This window comes from Mastomys coucha, unplaced genomic scaffold, assembly GCF_008632895.1.
Source record: "Mastomys coucha isolate ucsf_1 unplaced genomic scaffold, UCSF_Mcou_1 pScaffold18, whole genome shotgun sequence".
Lineage (NCBI taxonomy): Eukaryota > Metazoa > Chordata > Mammalia > Rodentia > Muridae > Mastomys > Mastomys coucha.
Window position 1 is genome coordinate 72,054,168 of NW_022196900.1, and position 15,457 is coordinate 72,069,624.

Sequence of the window (15,457 nt, forward strand, 5' to 3'; positions counted from 1 at the left end):
GCTAGCTCTCTGCAGCACTTCTGATATGTCTGTGCTGGCTGAATTCAATGGCTAGGAAAGAGAGTAAGAGAGCAAGTGAAGGGACGGATGAGGGAAAGAGAGGTGTAGAGGCTGAGATGAGCATGAGAAGACTCAGACAAGGAGACAACAACTACAGCTGCAACCCAACATGAGCTGTTAACATCTTTTGTGACCACAGAAGCTTGTCTTTGCGGCCAAAAACCAGGATGACTCTGAGTCATGCTGCCCAGAGCTGCAAGCAGGATGCAGTAGCTGAAATGACTATGAGATTGTGTCTCTGTGGTGTGGAAACAGGCAGAGCACAGCAAAAATCTTCAGTTAAAAATTAGTTGGGGACCAATGGAACACTAACCCATGCCTCCCCTTAACCAGGCAATGTCTTACCACCCTGGTGAACCCACACCTACCTTTTCTGTTTTCAAATTTATTCTTATTAATGTTAAGTGTGTGTGTGTGTGTGTGTGTGTGTGTGTGCGAGCACGTGCACGTGTTTAGGGGTATGTACACATGAATGTAGGTACAGTCAGAGGTGCTTGATCCCCTGAAGCTGAAGTAACAGAGGATTGTAAGCCATCTGGTATGGGTGCTGAGAACTGAACTTGGGTTCTCTGTAAGAACAATAGGGATTTCAACTGCTGAGCCATGTGTTCAGCTCTCTATGTTTCCATTTTCTCAAGCTCTGCTATGTGGGCTCATTTGTCAAGAAGACTTCATCTTCTTTTTTTAAATGGGTAGTTATAGTTTATTTATTTTTAAATTTATTTATTTATTCAGTTTACATCCCAGTAACAGCCTCTTCTTCTCCTAGTCCCCTCTCTCCCAGCTTCTCCCCCACTCTCCCTCCCCTTCCCTTCTGAGAAGGGAAGACCCACCTGAATATCCTATACACACACACACACACACACACACACAAGTCACTGCACGTGCATCCTCTCTCACTGAGGCCAGACAAGGCTGACCAATTAGAGGAATGAGATCCATGGGCAGGCAACAAATTCAAGGACAGCCACATGCTCCTGTGGTTGGGAGACCTAATGAAGACCAAGATGTACATCTGCTATCTATGTTCAGGGGGCCTCGGTCCAGTCCATGATAGCCCTTTGATGGTTCAGTCTCTGGGAGCCCCTAAGGGTCCAGGTTAGTTGGCTTTGTTGGTCTTCCTGTGAGCTTCCTATCCTTCAAGAAGACTTCTTTCTTCTTCCTCTTCATTTTCTTTTTCTATTGTAATCCATGCTGGCCTTGGATGACTTTAACTTTTGATCTTCCTGCTTCTACTTGTCAAGTGCTAGAATTACATATGCCAACATATCCAATCCATATGTGCTGGGATCTAATCCAAGACTTTTTGCATGCTAGAAATAGTGGTTTGAATGAAAATGTCCCCCATACATTCATTTTTAATGCTTAGTCCAAAATTGGTGAAATTGTTTGGGAAGGATTAGGAGGTGTGGCTTTATTGGAGGAAGTGTGTCATTGGGGGTAGTCTTTGAGATATCAAAAGCCTATACCATTCCCAGTTAATCCTCTCTTTCTCTTTGTCTCTATCTCATTCTTGTGGATGAGATGTGAGACTTCATCTACTGCTCCACACCATGCCTACCTGCCCAATGCCATGTCCTACCCATGATGATCATGGACTTTATCCCTCTGGAAGCTGTAATCATGAGCCCCCAAATTAAATGCTTTCTTTTGTAAGTCTTCTTAGTTATAGTGTCTCTTCAAAATAATAGAAAAGTAAGACACAAGGCAAGCCTTAATCCAAGATTTTGTGCATATTAGTAAAGCACTCTACCAATTGGGCTACATATCCAGGCCCTTGTCTGAATGACATCTGAAGACTCCATGCTTTCTTCTCTCTTCTTTAAGAACCCCCAAGTCTGTTCGCTCTCCCAGAGTCTGCTGGAAACAAGATGCCAACATCTGGACTTGGAATATTGGTACCAACATTAGACAAAGAAGTGGTCCTGCTGAATTCTGCCCAGCACGGGACACTGTCAAGAACTCTCTATCAGGGGACACATGCTGGTGTGTCCAACTGTTGACAAGCAAGTGAAAAGCTCTTAGAAAATGTCCTGTGATACATAGGTAAAGGAAAAGATCAGGTCAGGCCAAAATCAACATCTTCAAGCAATGGCACTTGTGGCCTGTTGTTTTGTGGATTCTGAAGCAATGTTTCTCAGTGTATGGTCCCCAGGCCAGCAGTATCTGTGTCACCTGAGGAGAGGGTAGAAATAGACATTCTTAGATTTTTGCCCTGCGAGAGCAACTGAGTCAGAGACTCAAGTGGAGCCCCACTAAGAATTTTAATAAGGCTTAGGGAGCCTGAAGCCTGTGGAGGTTGGCGATCCACTGGCCTGTAATCCTGTAATACTGCTTGCAAGGAACAGCGTTATTATTGTTTGCCACAGAAAACACCTCAGAGAAGATATTCGCTGGTTCCTAGAACTCACAGCAGATAAGTTGCACAGCTGGAGGCCACCTCAGCTGGGATTCCACGTGGCAACTCTTCTGCCCCCAGGGACATTCCATCTAGGCAGGGGAGGAGCTTCCTAGAGCTGGACTGAGGGTTGTGCCCAAGTTACTGAGAGAGCTGCCTGCCTTGGCCTAGAGAAGGCTTTAATTGGCTCATTAATAGCTGTGATTAGTGAGAAAGGAGAAGCCTTTATCTTTGAAGTCCAGAGGCTGAGCTGGAGCTCATGCAGGGGGCATGCTGTGGCTAATTAAAGCTGAGCCATGTTTCCTGTCAAGGCCAGGAGTGTTAATGGCTCCAAGCAAGAAAAAATGAAGCTTCAATTTCCATTGAGAGGTAATGGATAGAATCAGGAGAGTGAAGATGAGAAGGGGCCACTTAAAGGGGCAGAGCCCCTGGGTGGAAGCAGGGCTCTGGAGCTTTTCTAAAGTACCCAAGGAGGTATTCCTGGCCTTGGGGTGTCATGGGATAGGAAGGAGTTTCAGATTCCCACAGGAGAAGCCCTGAGACTGATATCTTCATCCTTCTTATTGTGACTTTGAGTATTTCAGCTTCTAGCCTGATTACACCTGCTCAGGGGACTGTGAAGTGTAAATGATGAGGGATGCTGGGTAGCAGCCCTGGGAACAGCAGATCTCCGAGCCCTTGAGGGTTCTGGTCCCCAAAGCCTAACTACAGCTATTTCATCAGGCTCCTTTCTTTCAAAAATAGGGTAAGAGCCAGACACACGGCCCAGTGCTTTACAGGAAAGATCTCCTACAGTGATCTTAGTGGGTAGCTTAGCCACTTGACACACATCTGAGTAATGTACCAGATAGAACTTAGCTACTAATGTGGCAAAGTCTCAACCCCAACCTTGAACCTGTTTTCTTGGGGCCCAGATTACTTCAGAATGAGAAAACCAATTGCTTCTGATGCTCCATCTGGCAAGAAGACCCAAGACCTCTTCTCCTTTATCCTTATTCTCCCTGCCTACACCCCAGCCTCATGCACCCCTATTGAGAAAGGTGACTACAGAGAGACTCTGGTCTAAGGATACACTGTGGGTAGGTGACAGGGTCAAACCAGACCCACTATGTCAATATAAACCTAAAGATGATATTTCTTCATCAGAGAAGTCAAGATAACTTCCCTGCAAATGACCTTTTTTATTTCATTAATTTCTTGTTCTGAAAAGTTTGACTAAACACATATCACCTTTCATTAAAATGATATCAGAAAAAATAAATACAAATTTCAGCCAATAATTGGTATATTAGTTGAAATAAGACCTGGGTAGTTTGAATAACCAATCCAGGACATAAAATATGTAGTAAACATAGATTCCCTGGGAGACTTGATCTTTAGCTTTGTGTAGCCAAAGCTTTTCCTTTCTTCAAAGGCATATCTCTAACCTCCCCTTCCCTGGAATGGCCTTAGCCTTCAGATCCCTGCCATTCTCTTCCCAATGGCTTATTTCAGAGTTGATTGTGGACTCTGCTCATTTCCCACCATGACCAGTTCTAAAATTCTAAATATAAATAAATAAGAGCAGTCTAAGTCATCTGGCTATCCCAAGGCCCATAGGGGCGGCAGGGACAAGTGTGTACCAGTTGATGAAGAAGTGTATGACCAGTTGAAGTCACCCCTGAAAAACAGAAGCAAATAGTGAGCTCTAGTTCATCTCTGCATCCCTCGAACCTTCTTGCCTTTCTTGCCTACCAGCAATCAGGGGTCTCCATTTCTGCCTCTTAGACCTGACGGGCACATCCAGGGCAAGAAGTATGTCTACCCTGACCCCTGTCCTCAGGGAACAGTGTCACAGAGGACAAAGGAAAGGCTTCTTGAAACAACAAATGATAAAAAAAAAAAAAAAAAAAAAAAAAAAAAAAAAAAAAAAAGCAAAGACTTGCAGCCAACCAAACAGCTTAAGTAAATCATGTCTTTTCCTTGACAGAAACCCTATGTGTGAGCCTACATACCTCTTTCAGTCCTTTGTCCAGCAACCTTAGTCACATTAGAAAGCCTCCCTGAGATTAACCAATAGGCCTTGGAGAGAAAATAAGGCTGGCTGTAAGACTAAGATGACCATGCTGGGAACACTGGCAGGGCAGAAAGGAGAGATCCAAATGACTACAACTACAGAGGTCCCCTCCACAAGGATGGTGTGAGAAGAGCTGCTCCATGTACAGCCCTCCTCAGAGCTCACAGGTACCCTTAGTGTGTGAGGTTCCTTAGACCCAACTGAGAGGTCATCACAGTGAAACAGAAAAAACACACAAAGAAACTCTGGCTCCCTCATGACCCAACCGCCCCTTCCATATCCCATATGGAGTGACAATAATGATGCCACCTTCAGGCAGAGCTGAGATATGTGACCACAGTGGCAACTGTTGGATGGCGGCAGCACGGCAGCACATTGTCTTAATGGGGGTTTCCATAACAACAGAAAGCGGTGATGCACATGGAAGGGAATCAGACCAGGCTGTACTCAGGGTGCTATGAAACGCACTTCTCCAGCACATTCTCCATGACAGACGCTGGGCTGTTAGACACATGACCACACATTACTTCATTAATTCTCCGAGCCAGTAGTCAGAGTACAGATTAACTCCACATAAACCGTGGGGAAACTGGAACCAGAAAGACTCAAAGAGGTAGTGTCCTGCGCTGGTCTCCAATGTCAATACTGATCTAGGCACAAAATCTAGGGCATTCTTACTCCCTATTCACACTGACTCTCCCACCCACAGACACCTGTTCTAGCTTCGTGTCAGTCATGCACGTGTGCTGTTTCCTTAGCAACAAGCCCTTCTGCCGTGTCTGTTGGCATCTTTACATTGATTCTCTGCCAAGTCTACCCAGACCTATGCCTACCTTCCTCTATGACCATCCCATCTGGTATCACATCACAGTTCCTGTTACATTTGGAACCAGCTTCCTATGGGAGAGGATTACAGGGGTACACCTGTACCCCTTGGCTAACATAATGGGGTTTCATGGGACAGGACATGGATTTTATGTTCTCCTCACTCCACACACCTCTACACAACTCAGCCACAGAACTCAGATTCCACTGGAGCTGATACAAGCCAGATCTTCCTAAATGCTGCATGTGTGTGTGTGTGAGTGAGTGAGAGAGAGTGTGAGTGAGTGAGTGAGTGAGTGAGTGAGTGTGAGAGAGAGTGAGTGAGTGTACTGGCCAGTACAGGGGTGCTGCGGTGGATGAATGCCTACTACAGAGGTTGAAAAATCGGCATCAGTGTTATTCAAGTAAGTCAGCATTTTCCAGTTTCATCTGACCAATGTTCCTACTCAAATCTGTCCCTAGGTCACTAGGCCCTGACAGGATCCCTTCTGCCCATCTGTCCTTATATGATTTGGTCAGCTGAGAAGCCCTTTCCTCTTTGAGGATTTGCTCTCTCAAGGAAACTGAAGCTTTCTGTTACAAAGGCTTAGGCTTCACAGTAGCCCTTGGTCATGGTGAATACTTCTGACCTTTCCCAAGCTATGTGACAGCCCATTGCTAATACAATGAAGCCTGTCTCTGTTGAGAATGTAAGCAAAGGTGGCTAGAAAAAACAAATGTGAAATAACACACACACACACACACACACACACACACACACACACCAAAAGCAACAGGACACTCCTAGAGTGTGGCACAAATGATCAGCAATTACTGTATTCAGCCACTTTGCTTTTCAGAGGGACAGAAGGCTCCCCTCTTCCCCACCTCTCACCCCTTGCCTGCCAAAGGACTGCTGGACTTCCTCTTAACAAGAACCATGATTTATGTTGGCGGAGCCCAATTAGCTCTAAGCTCTCTTGGGCCGCCAAGTGCCCCGCTGGCCAGCAGCTGAGGCCTGTCTGGCAGGACATATTTGGATGATGAAGCCATGCTGCGTGCTAACTCAGCCCAGGAAAGAGCAACTCAACTTGGATGCCCACCCTAGGCTGCCAGGCTTGGCTCTTGCCCATGAATTGGGCAACAGCAGTCTGGCAGAAGAAGGGACTGTGCTTCCTTGGCAAGAGAGGGGAGGCTGGTCCAGGAGAGCATCACCCCAGGGCAGCATGCCCTCCCTGGGCTTGGCTGAGCCTAGCAAGTTCAGACAGCCAGAGAGCTCTGAGATGAAAGCCAAGAGATCTGGACCAACATCAGCCCCACCCCCAGCTTATTCTACATGACCCCAGTGAACTGTCCATCTTCCTCTTTCTATCTCTACATCTACATACAGAGTGGAAAGGATTTTCTCCCCTGACTTGGGAAAAATTTGAGATGTATGATAAGGCCTCAGTTTTCTCATCTGTAAATTGGGACAAACATGACCTTCCTGGGCTAGTGTGAAGAGTTAATATGAAGATACACAGTACCTGTGTGGAACGGGAGCTACCTTGATCCTCTATCTAACTTTTGTTTTTTCCAACATTCCATGTTCATATTGTGTGGATAATGAAAGTCTATTATGACTATGAGAAACTAGAAGGTTTGAGTTCTTTATTTCAATCTCTCTGAGCCTCAAGTTAACATTCTAAGACATCAAGATCTTGACACTACCCAGAGGCATTCAAATGGTTTGTTGGAGTCATGGATATATAACCTGGAACTAGTTTGGAGAGACCAGGCATACAGATGCAGAGCCCCCCGCCCCAGCTCCCACCCCAATACCAGCCCTGTTAAATTGATGCCAGGGCTTCTGCAAAACCCAGTCTTCCAGGAGAAGAAACCAAAATCAAAACAGAAAGCAAGGAAAGGTGATTCTATGGTTCAGGGAGTCATGTGCAGGCAAAGGAGAAAAGCTCAAACTCCAGGATCCAATCAGGTGCTCCCTAACACCATACAGAGGGCACACAGGCTCCTATTAGTCAGCCCTAAGTACCCCCTGCTGAACAGAACAAGGCTAAGCTGGGAGAAAGAGCCTTGAGTTTTAATATCAGTCTAGTCATTGCTTTCTTAGCCTAATTTGCCAAGTACTTTCAACTATAGGGTCTCAAACGTATCTTTGAGAAACTAAAAGTGCCACGAAAGCCCTTCAGTATGGCTGTCCACACCACAAGACATTTTTGCTTTTGTAAACTCTTGGCAGTGAAACAACTGACTTCTCTTGGCTCTGTTTCTTCAACATCTCTTTTAAAAGAGAAAACAAAAAGCAAACAATTTCCCTTTTATTTATTAATATCTTAGGACACCCATCAGGGGGGGTGGAGAATCCAAGGAAGATGGACAACGAGCCCGGCTAAGTGTGCAGTTCTTCATCCCCACTTGGGGGAGGGCAGACTGAGGCCCCTGCCAAGCTCTGTGAACATGAGAGCCTGCAACTCCCGGAGAAACAAACATAGTCCAGGGTGAGGGAGGAGCCGAGCAAGGCTAATATGCTTGGCAGGACTTGAGAGGTTTGGGGATATTTAAGGCAGAGTATTAATTCATTTTTGGGAATTTGTGGCTTCTAGATGCCAACTCTGGACTAGATAAATAAGAATCTGCCTATAAAATGCTTTCAGTGTTTACCCCAAGGTACCATCACCCATTGCTATTCTCTTACCTTCTGAGAAGATGGAATCCAGTCAGTCTGTTGATTCACTTTGAGTCTTTTGCACACACCTGCCTGCCCTACTACTAACCATTCAGAGGGTCCTTAGTAGACCTCCTACCCAATCACCAGCCCCCATTGGTCAGTGACCCCATGGAGACACCATTATGATTCAATCACCAGGAACCAGCCCTGCACTGAGGAGGTGGTAGGTGTCCACTGTGGCTAACCTCACACATGTTGCAGCACATGGATTCCAGAAAGGATAATTGGCTCAGATGTGATTCATCCTAGTCACAGAACCTCGCTCGGGGTGTGACCTTAGATAAGTATGTAGTGGAATGTGTGAGCATCCACTGAGACACCATGATCCAAGCAACTTATAAAGGAATCCATGTCTGTTTATTAATCAGCAGATGGTATCTTTCTGATGTCCCAAATGCAGGGTGTGCGGAGCCCACAGAAACTGGGACAGAAGGAAGTGATCTGGGAGGCTGGACCAAGCTCTCATTTACAGAGAATTAGTCACTGAGTGGGAAGAGAAAAGCCAAAGACTAAAGACAAATTTAAACTTTGGTATTTTCAAGAATGATACTACAATTTCCTAATTCTATACAAATGTCTCTTCCAAGCCAGTGAGATGGCTCATGGAGCAAAGATGCTCACTGTTGAAGCTGATGACCTGAGTCTGATTCCCAGAACCTATATAAAGGTGGAAGGAAAGACTACACAAAGTTGTTCTCTGACCTTCATCGGTGTCCAGTGACATGTGTGTGTGAGCATACAGTTTAAAAACTAAGATATTTCTTAATTTCCCAGAACTTAGATTCACCCTTGCAGCCACCATCATTACAACTCTCTTATAGATAGTAAACTGACATAACGAAGGATATGTTACTGGCTTTCTCCAATATTTAACTAGTGAATGTACTAACAATCAGAGTTATACTTTGGGGGGGCGGTCACAGAAGGTCATCAGTTTGACTCCCTGTTTTTTCCCAGCAAAGGATGATGAAAAAAAAAAACAAAAACAAAAACAAAAAAACAGGATGGATTGTGAGTCATTAATTAAATTTCCTCCCAAAGAGACATCATGAGCTGATTAAAATCAATTGCCTTAAACTCTAGCCTGGTGGCAGGTAACCTCTGAAGGACAGCACCTCTCTTCCCAGTAAATGCCTCTGGCCCTCTGGCCCTATCCATAATCTACATCTTTTATTTTACTTGCTTTTCTGAGTTATCTTCTTCACATTCTGACCTCTTATGGTATCTCCATCACATGTTTATAGGGTGAACTCTTCTCCTAAGACCCATAGCTGCATGCTAGACTGTGTGTGTTCGAATCCCAATATCATTCACTAGCCAAACAGATCTGTTTTTCTCCCTGGGTAACATTGTTCTTTCTTTTACCCTCAACAATGGGTTAAGGAAATGAAATAAAGGGGCAGAAAACAGAAATGAAGACAGAGAGGGAGAAAACTGATCAAACTTGAGGGAAAAGAAAAAGTGCATGGTGCTAGAGAGCCCTAAAGTATTGCCTTGTCTAACCTTCTTTCTGAACGTGAACAAAAGTGGCCTGTCTGGAAGCACTGTATCCTAACATCTGGGAAGGATCTTTGTAAGATCAGCAAAGCAGAACACTTAGGAGTGACCTAGAGAAGGCACATGGCCAGGCTGCAAAGCTGGGCCTTTGCTTTGGAACACTCATCCTTAATGTGTGGTCATGTGCTCATCTATTTGTATGTGTGGTGTCTTTCTTTGCACAGTAAGATCTGTGAAGCCAGAGAGCCAATGTTGACAGCTTCCCTGCTGTGGGTACTTCGTGCCCTGCCCTCCTTCCTGTAACCTGGTACTCCTTCATAAGACTCCCTCTGTTAGTCTATTGGAGTTTGCATTCTATTTCTGTCAAGAACACTACAGACACATATATAAAAGAATTTAATGTATGGTCGTGTAATGTCAATATAATGTGACAAACCAACAGAATGCTGACAGAGTGCTAATTACTTTGTGTAGGAGACACCTAACACATTACGTGCAGAAGTGCAAAACTGGATCCCTTAGCACTGTGTCATAAGCAAATGTGGGGCTATATTGATTAAAATGCACATGGGAAACAAATAAATGTTAAGTTTCTGGATGATTAAGAATATCTGAAAAAAAAGAATATCTGAAGTTAGTAGGATATAGAAGAAAATCTTTAGAGCTTTTATAGGGAAAAGAAGTTCTCATGTCCTATATTAGGATAAAAAAGATGAATTGGATACAATCATGAAAAGAGTTATATTCAGTGAGGAACACCGAGGAGAAGCAAGTAAGACCAGTGTCCCAAACTGATAGATCAATTTCATCTTCTGGTTTCTAGAAGATAAAAGAACATCTGTAAATCAACAAGAGAAAAAGAATACCTATGAGAAAAGTGATCAGAGAAGAGGGATACATTTTAGGAAGAAGAAACTCCCCGAGGAGAAAAAAATAGAGGGAAATGCTCAAGGCCATTGGTAAGCAGAGAATGAGGAGGTAAACAACAGTGAGATTGAAGAGTATGCCAACTAGAAAACTGGGAGATGGCATGGCCCATAGTGAAGCAAGGAGACAAGGAGGGAGTGATATGGGTATTTAGAGAGAATTTACTCAAATGAGATATATCCAAACTCTGGAATTCAGCTGTGGAGATCCTGGGTATACATTCATACATTCTCAAAAAAAAATGCCCCCCCAAAAATGCTAACCCAGGTTTGTAGGAGAATGCACACAAAGATGTCCATTGCTGCATTCTTTGTGGAGTGAGGAAGTTCCAGGCCATCTGGAAAACCATCACTCAGAGATTAGAGAAGTAAAAATGTGTGGGATGGATACTACCACTGGGTGTTTTGTAAAACTCAAAAGAAATGGGAATTGAATTTTAGAGTATCATTGTCTGATAAATTATGGGAAATAATTTATGTAAATTAAAATGCATGTGCAAAGAACAATATGTTTGCAAAAGTATATAGTAACAAAAGTTACATGTGAAAATACTGCAGTTGCTGCTTTTATATTCATGGTATATTAATGAAGTATGGGAATCAAAAAAATAAGGAGAATAAGAGAAAATAGGTTGGGACTGGTAGCAAATGCCTATCGTCTCTGCCACACAGAAGCTTGAGGCAGGAGTACCACAAGTAAGTTACCCAGCCTGGGTAACTTAGTGAGATCCTGTTCTAGAATAAAAACTATTATAGTTCGGTGACAGAGCATTTGTCTAGCATGCTCAAGGCCCCAGCTTCAGCCCTGAAAGCACAGGTGATGAAAATAAACAGATGGTAGATAGATAGATAGATACATAGATAGATAGATAAGATAGATAGATAGATAGATAGATAGATAGATAGATAGATAGATAGATAGATAGATTTCTAACTGTCACATAAACTACAGTTCATGAAGGCACCATTCATTTTGAAAGAAAAGAAAGAAGAGTAACAGGAGAAATGAAGGTTGATAATAAGATAAGAAAAGAAATAAAATAGAATAATACCAAGTAGTGGGTTAGTTCAAAGAAGATTGTGATAAATAGAACAGAAACAGTGGGCAAAACAGTAGATTTGAGCTCATCAGACCCAGAATCACATTAAATATTAAAAAGAGAGAGCAAGTCATATTGGAACAGAAAAGCAAATTCAACTACTACTTTTTGGTGCCTCCCAGAAATTCATTTTAAATATAAAGACACAAATGGGTTACAAGCAGGGTATGGGGAAAGATAGCTACATTAACACTAATCTAAAGGCAGTGGGAGAGGGTCGCTTACTATCAAATGAAGAAAAATTCAGAGCAAGAAATATTCAGAGCCATAAAGAAAAGGGTCTTTCTATAGTGATAAAAGGGTTAATTACCCAAGAGGACCTGCCCATAGCATATCACCACCAAGACAGAAAGGAAAGGTGACAGAACAAAAAGAAAAACCAGGTAACTTGAAAACTACTCTTAAAAGCTTTAAGAGGACTTGAAAGCATCGTGACCTCCTTCATGTGCCTGACATCTGTGGATGCTTCTATCTAGCCACAACAAATGTCCTTCTGAAGGACTCCATGAAAGTTTTAAAGATAAATCCTACTTTGTGTCATAAGACACATTTAAATAAATTGAAAAGAACTAAAATCATATGAAGTATGCTCTCTGGCCACAAAAGAATTAGATGAGCACCAGTAACATAAATATAGTTCTAAAATGAAGCAATACTTATAAATCAGCTGAATATAGAATCACATGATTGATCAAATATTGTTAACTTTTTAACTGAACAGCCATAAAAGAACAACATGACTCAATTTGTGAAATGCAAACAAAACAAAAATACACAGAATTAAACATTCAAATTAGAAAAGTGAAGGCCCTGAGTTTTAATATCTTAGGAAATAAGAACATGGCCTAGAGCTTCAGTTCAGTAGAGATGCACATGCTAAACATGTGGGGTCAGTTTCTAACACACACATACACACACACACACACACACACACACACACACACACACATACATACACCCAGAGAGAGAGGGAAACTAAAACAATAACTAAATCATACAAACGTAAGTACGGAATAAAATAAAAATGATGAAAAGTGTCAGTAAGGCTGGCTATTTGAGAAGACCAATAAAAGTGATAAACTTCTAACTGTCCTGATCAGAAAACAATGAACAACCAAAAAAAAAAAAAAAAAAAAAAAAAAAAAAGAATAAAAGAATGAAAGAAGAGGTCCATCATACATCCTAAGATGGAAAAAGTACAAGTTTGCAGGAAATACTAACTTAGAAAAATCAATTGTATTATACATTCTTTAGAGGAGCAATCATAAACAGATCATTTTAAGATGCTATTGTAAGAGCATCAAAACCATGAACTATTTCAAGTGAATTTGTGTAAAAGGTATGCAGATCTGCATTGCAAAACTACTGCCAAGCAGTTAAAGAACCTTTTTAGCAGGATAAATAGCATTTACGGACTGTAAGAAGCTGTGGTGTCAAGATGTACATTCTCCCCACATTGTTCAAGAGATACCTTTAAGTTTCAACCAAAATCCTTACAGACTTTCTTTTATTATTAGAGAAATTGACAGGCTGATTCTAAATTTTGATTGAAAACTCAAGTGACTTGGTAGCTTAAAAAAAAATCAAAACAGAAGAACAAAATTGGAAGATGTATACTATCTAACTTCACAACTCAGCACAAAGTTATAGTAATAATGACTGGGCTTGCTGTGAATGTAGATGCATGCCAATGAAACAAAGTCTGCAGATAGACCGGTGCAGAAATGAGCAGCTGATTGCCAATAAAGTTGCTAGAATAATACCATATAGAAAGGCCATCTTACAGCAGCTGGTATTTGAACAACATACACTGGTTTTGCAAAAAGGAGAAAGAGGGGAGAAAAGATGAGGACAGACAGAGGAGAGAAAAGAGAAAAGAAACAAGTGGGGGGGGGGCATGGGGAAGAGGACAAGGAAGAGGCCAAAGCGCCAGGATTCATTGATTCATATCTTAAACATGTACAAAACTTAACTATAAGGGGATCATTTCCTACTACGCTTGGCTCTTTAATGTACACTCAAGACTTGTATGCTGAGGTCTTGGTTCCCAGTACCTCATTGCTCAGAGCTGAAATGTTTGGGAGGGGATTGGATTGTGAAGGTTCTGGCCTCAGGAATGAATGAATCCATTTGTGAGAATTGTAGCTTAATGAGCATCAGGGTAGGGATTGTGGTGTGAGAGCAAGCTCTCTCTTTGCTTTCCAGCAACCATGAGATATATACCTCTCTGGGGTGTATTCCCCACCACCATGCTCTGCCTGCTTCCACAGCTGTAGTGATGGGAGCAAGTGATCATGGACTGAGACATCAGAGTGCACAAGCTAAAGTAAATGTAAGTCTTGCTGCTTTTAAAGTTCTTATCTCAGACACTTTGGAGCAGTTAACACTTGCCTTAAGCATAAAACATAAAGCTTCAAATCTTCCAGGAAAAAAGGAGGGTGTGGGGAAGGAAGGAGGAGAAGGACCAGAGGAGAATGGGAGATGAGGGAAGGGGAAGGAGGAGGGAAGGGGAAGGAGGAGGAGAAAAAAGGAAGAGGAGGAAGAGGAAGTTCCTGTAGTAGAGTGTTAGTGACCATAAGTTAGATCAAGATTTCCTAAGTAAGATATAAAAATCACAAATCATGCTTTGAAAACTGATAAATTGGATTAGCTCGGAACTAAAACATTTGCTCTTCAAAAGACAGTATTAAGAAAGTGAAAATATAAGCCAAATCCTAGGATGTTTATAAAATTGTACTTGACAAGGAACTTAGAACAGAAATGGACAATCACTGCTCAACAGTAAACTGTCGAGCAGCACAATGTAAATGAGCAAAAGACTTGAACAAAGGCTACATTAAAGAAGACAAGTAAGCACATGAAAAGATACTCAACACCATTAGTTATTAGAGAAATGTAAATTAAAAGCTCAATGAGACACCAATTCGCACCTCCACCTAATGGCTGTAATTACAAAAGCTGGCAAGCCCAAGGGTTTATGAGGTGGTAAACAATTAGGATTTTCATATACTGTTAAATGTCTGAAATATAAAAATTATCCCAATATATTATCAATTAGTCATAGCAGTGAATGGTCACCATGATTATGACTGTGAATTATAAATCTTAGAGATGTCTGAAATGGCCCTTAGCTTGTCTAACCAGGCTCTTTCCTTCTCCATTCCACTCTTTGAACCATCTTCTTAAAGACTCGTGTCTCTGGCCCTGGGCTAGTGTTATGTGTTATAGCTGGAAATGGTGGTCATTCCAGTTGTGTTATATTGGTGAAGTCTTGGGGAAAGGGGTCTCTGAGGATGTGATGAGAATTAAACAGATTACACTGGGAACTGCTGTTTTGAGAGCAGGGGAGAGCTAGAAATGCTGAAAACTGTAGACAGATAAAGAAAAAGTCTAGATGCAGAAAGCAAAGAAAGACAGACAAACACACTCACACATATACACATACATTCATACATCCACACACATTCACTCACAATTCACACATGCAGTCTGATACACTCTCACAAATGCACACATTCATAAATTCACATACTCACAATAGACTCACACCCACTCACTCACACATGTGCACACACACACACACACACACACAAACACACACACAATCTGTTGGACAAAAGTTAGGATGTTAGCAAGCAAGCTTTTGTTACCACAGACCCTACCAGGATTCTAAGTCAGTGCTCTGTGCAGAGGTGACTGTGGCGTGGGAAAACAGAAAGGATCTAGTCAGAGGAAAACATAGCAGCTGAAGACTCTGGACAAATCATGTCAACAATCATCATTTCAAATCTTCAGGCGTAGAGATGCCAGGTGAATTGGTATATCAGTGGGTGGGAAAAAATTTGCAAACTGTTTGTACCGTTTCGAGACGTAAGGACATTGATGGCA

General features: G+C 42.3%; 1 long non-coding RNA gene across 1 annotated transcript; it reads right to left on the bottom strand.

Moving 5' to 3' along the window:
- Positions 1-739: 739 nt before the first annotated feature.
- LOC116096422 lies at positions 740-8,102 on the bottom strand. The gene is made up of 2 exons (XR_004120999.1): positions 8,014-8,102; positions 740-2,235 (listed from the first exon to the last, which is right to left on the bottom strand). It is a non-coding gene; the product is annotated as an uncharacterized LOC116096422 (long non-coding RNA).
- Positions 8,103-15,457: the final 7,355 nt, after the last annotated feature.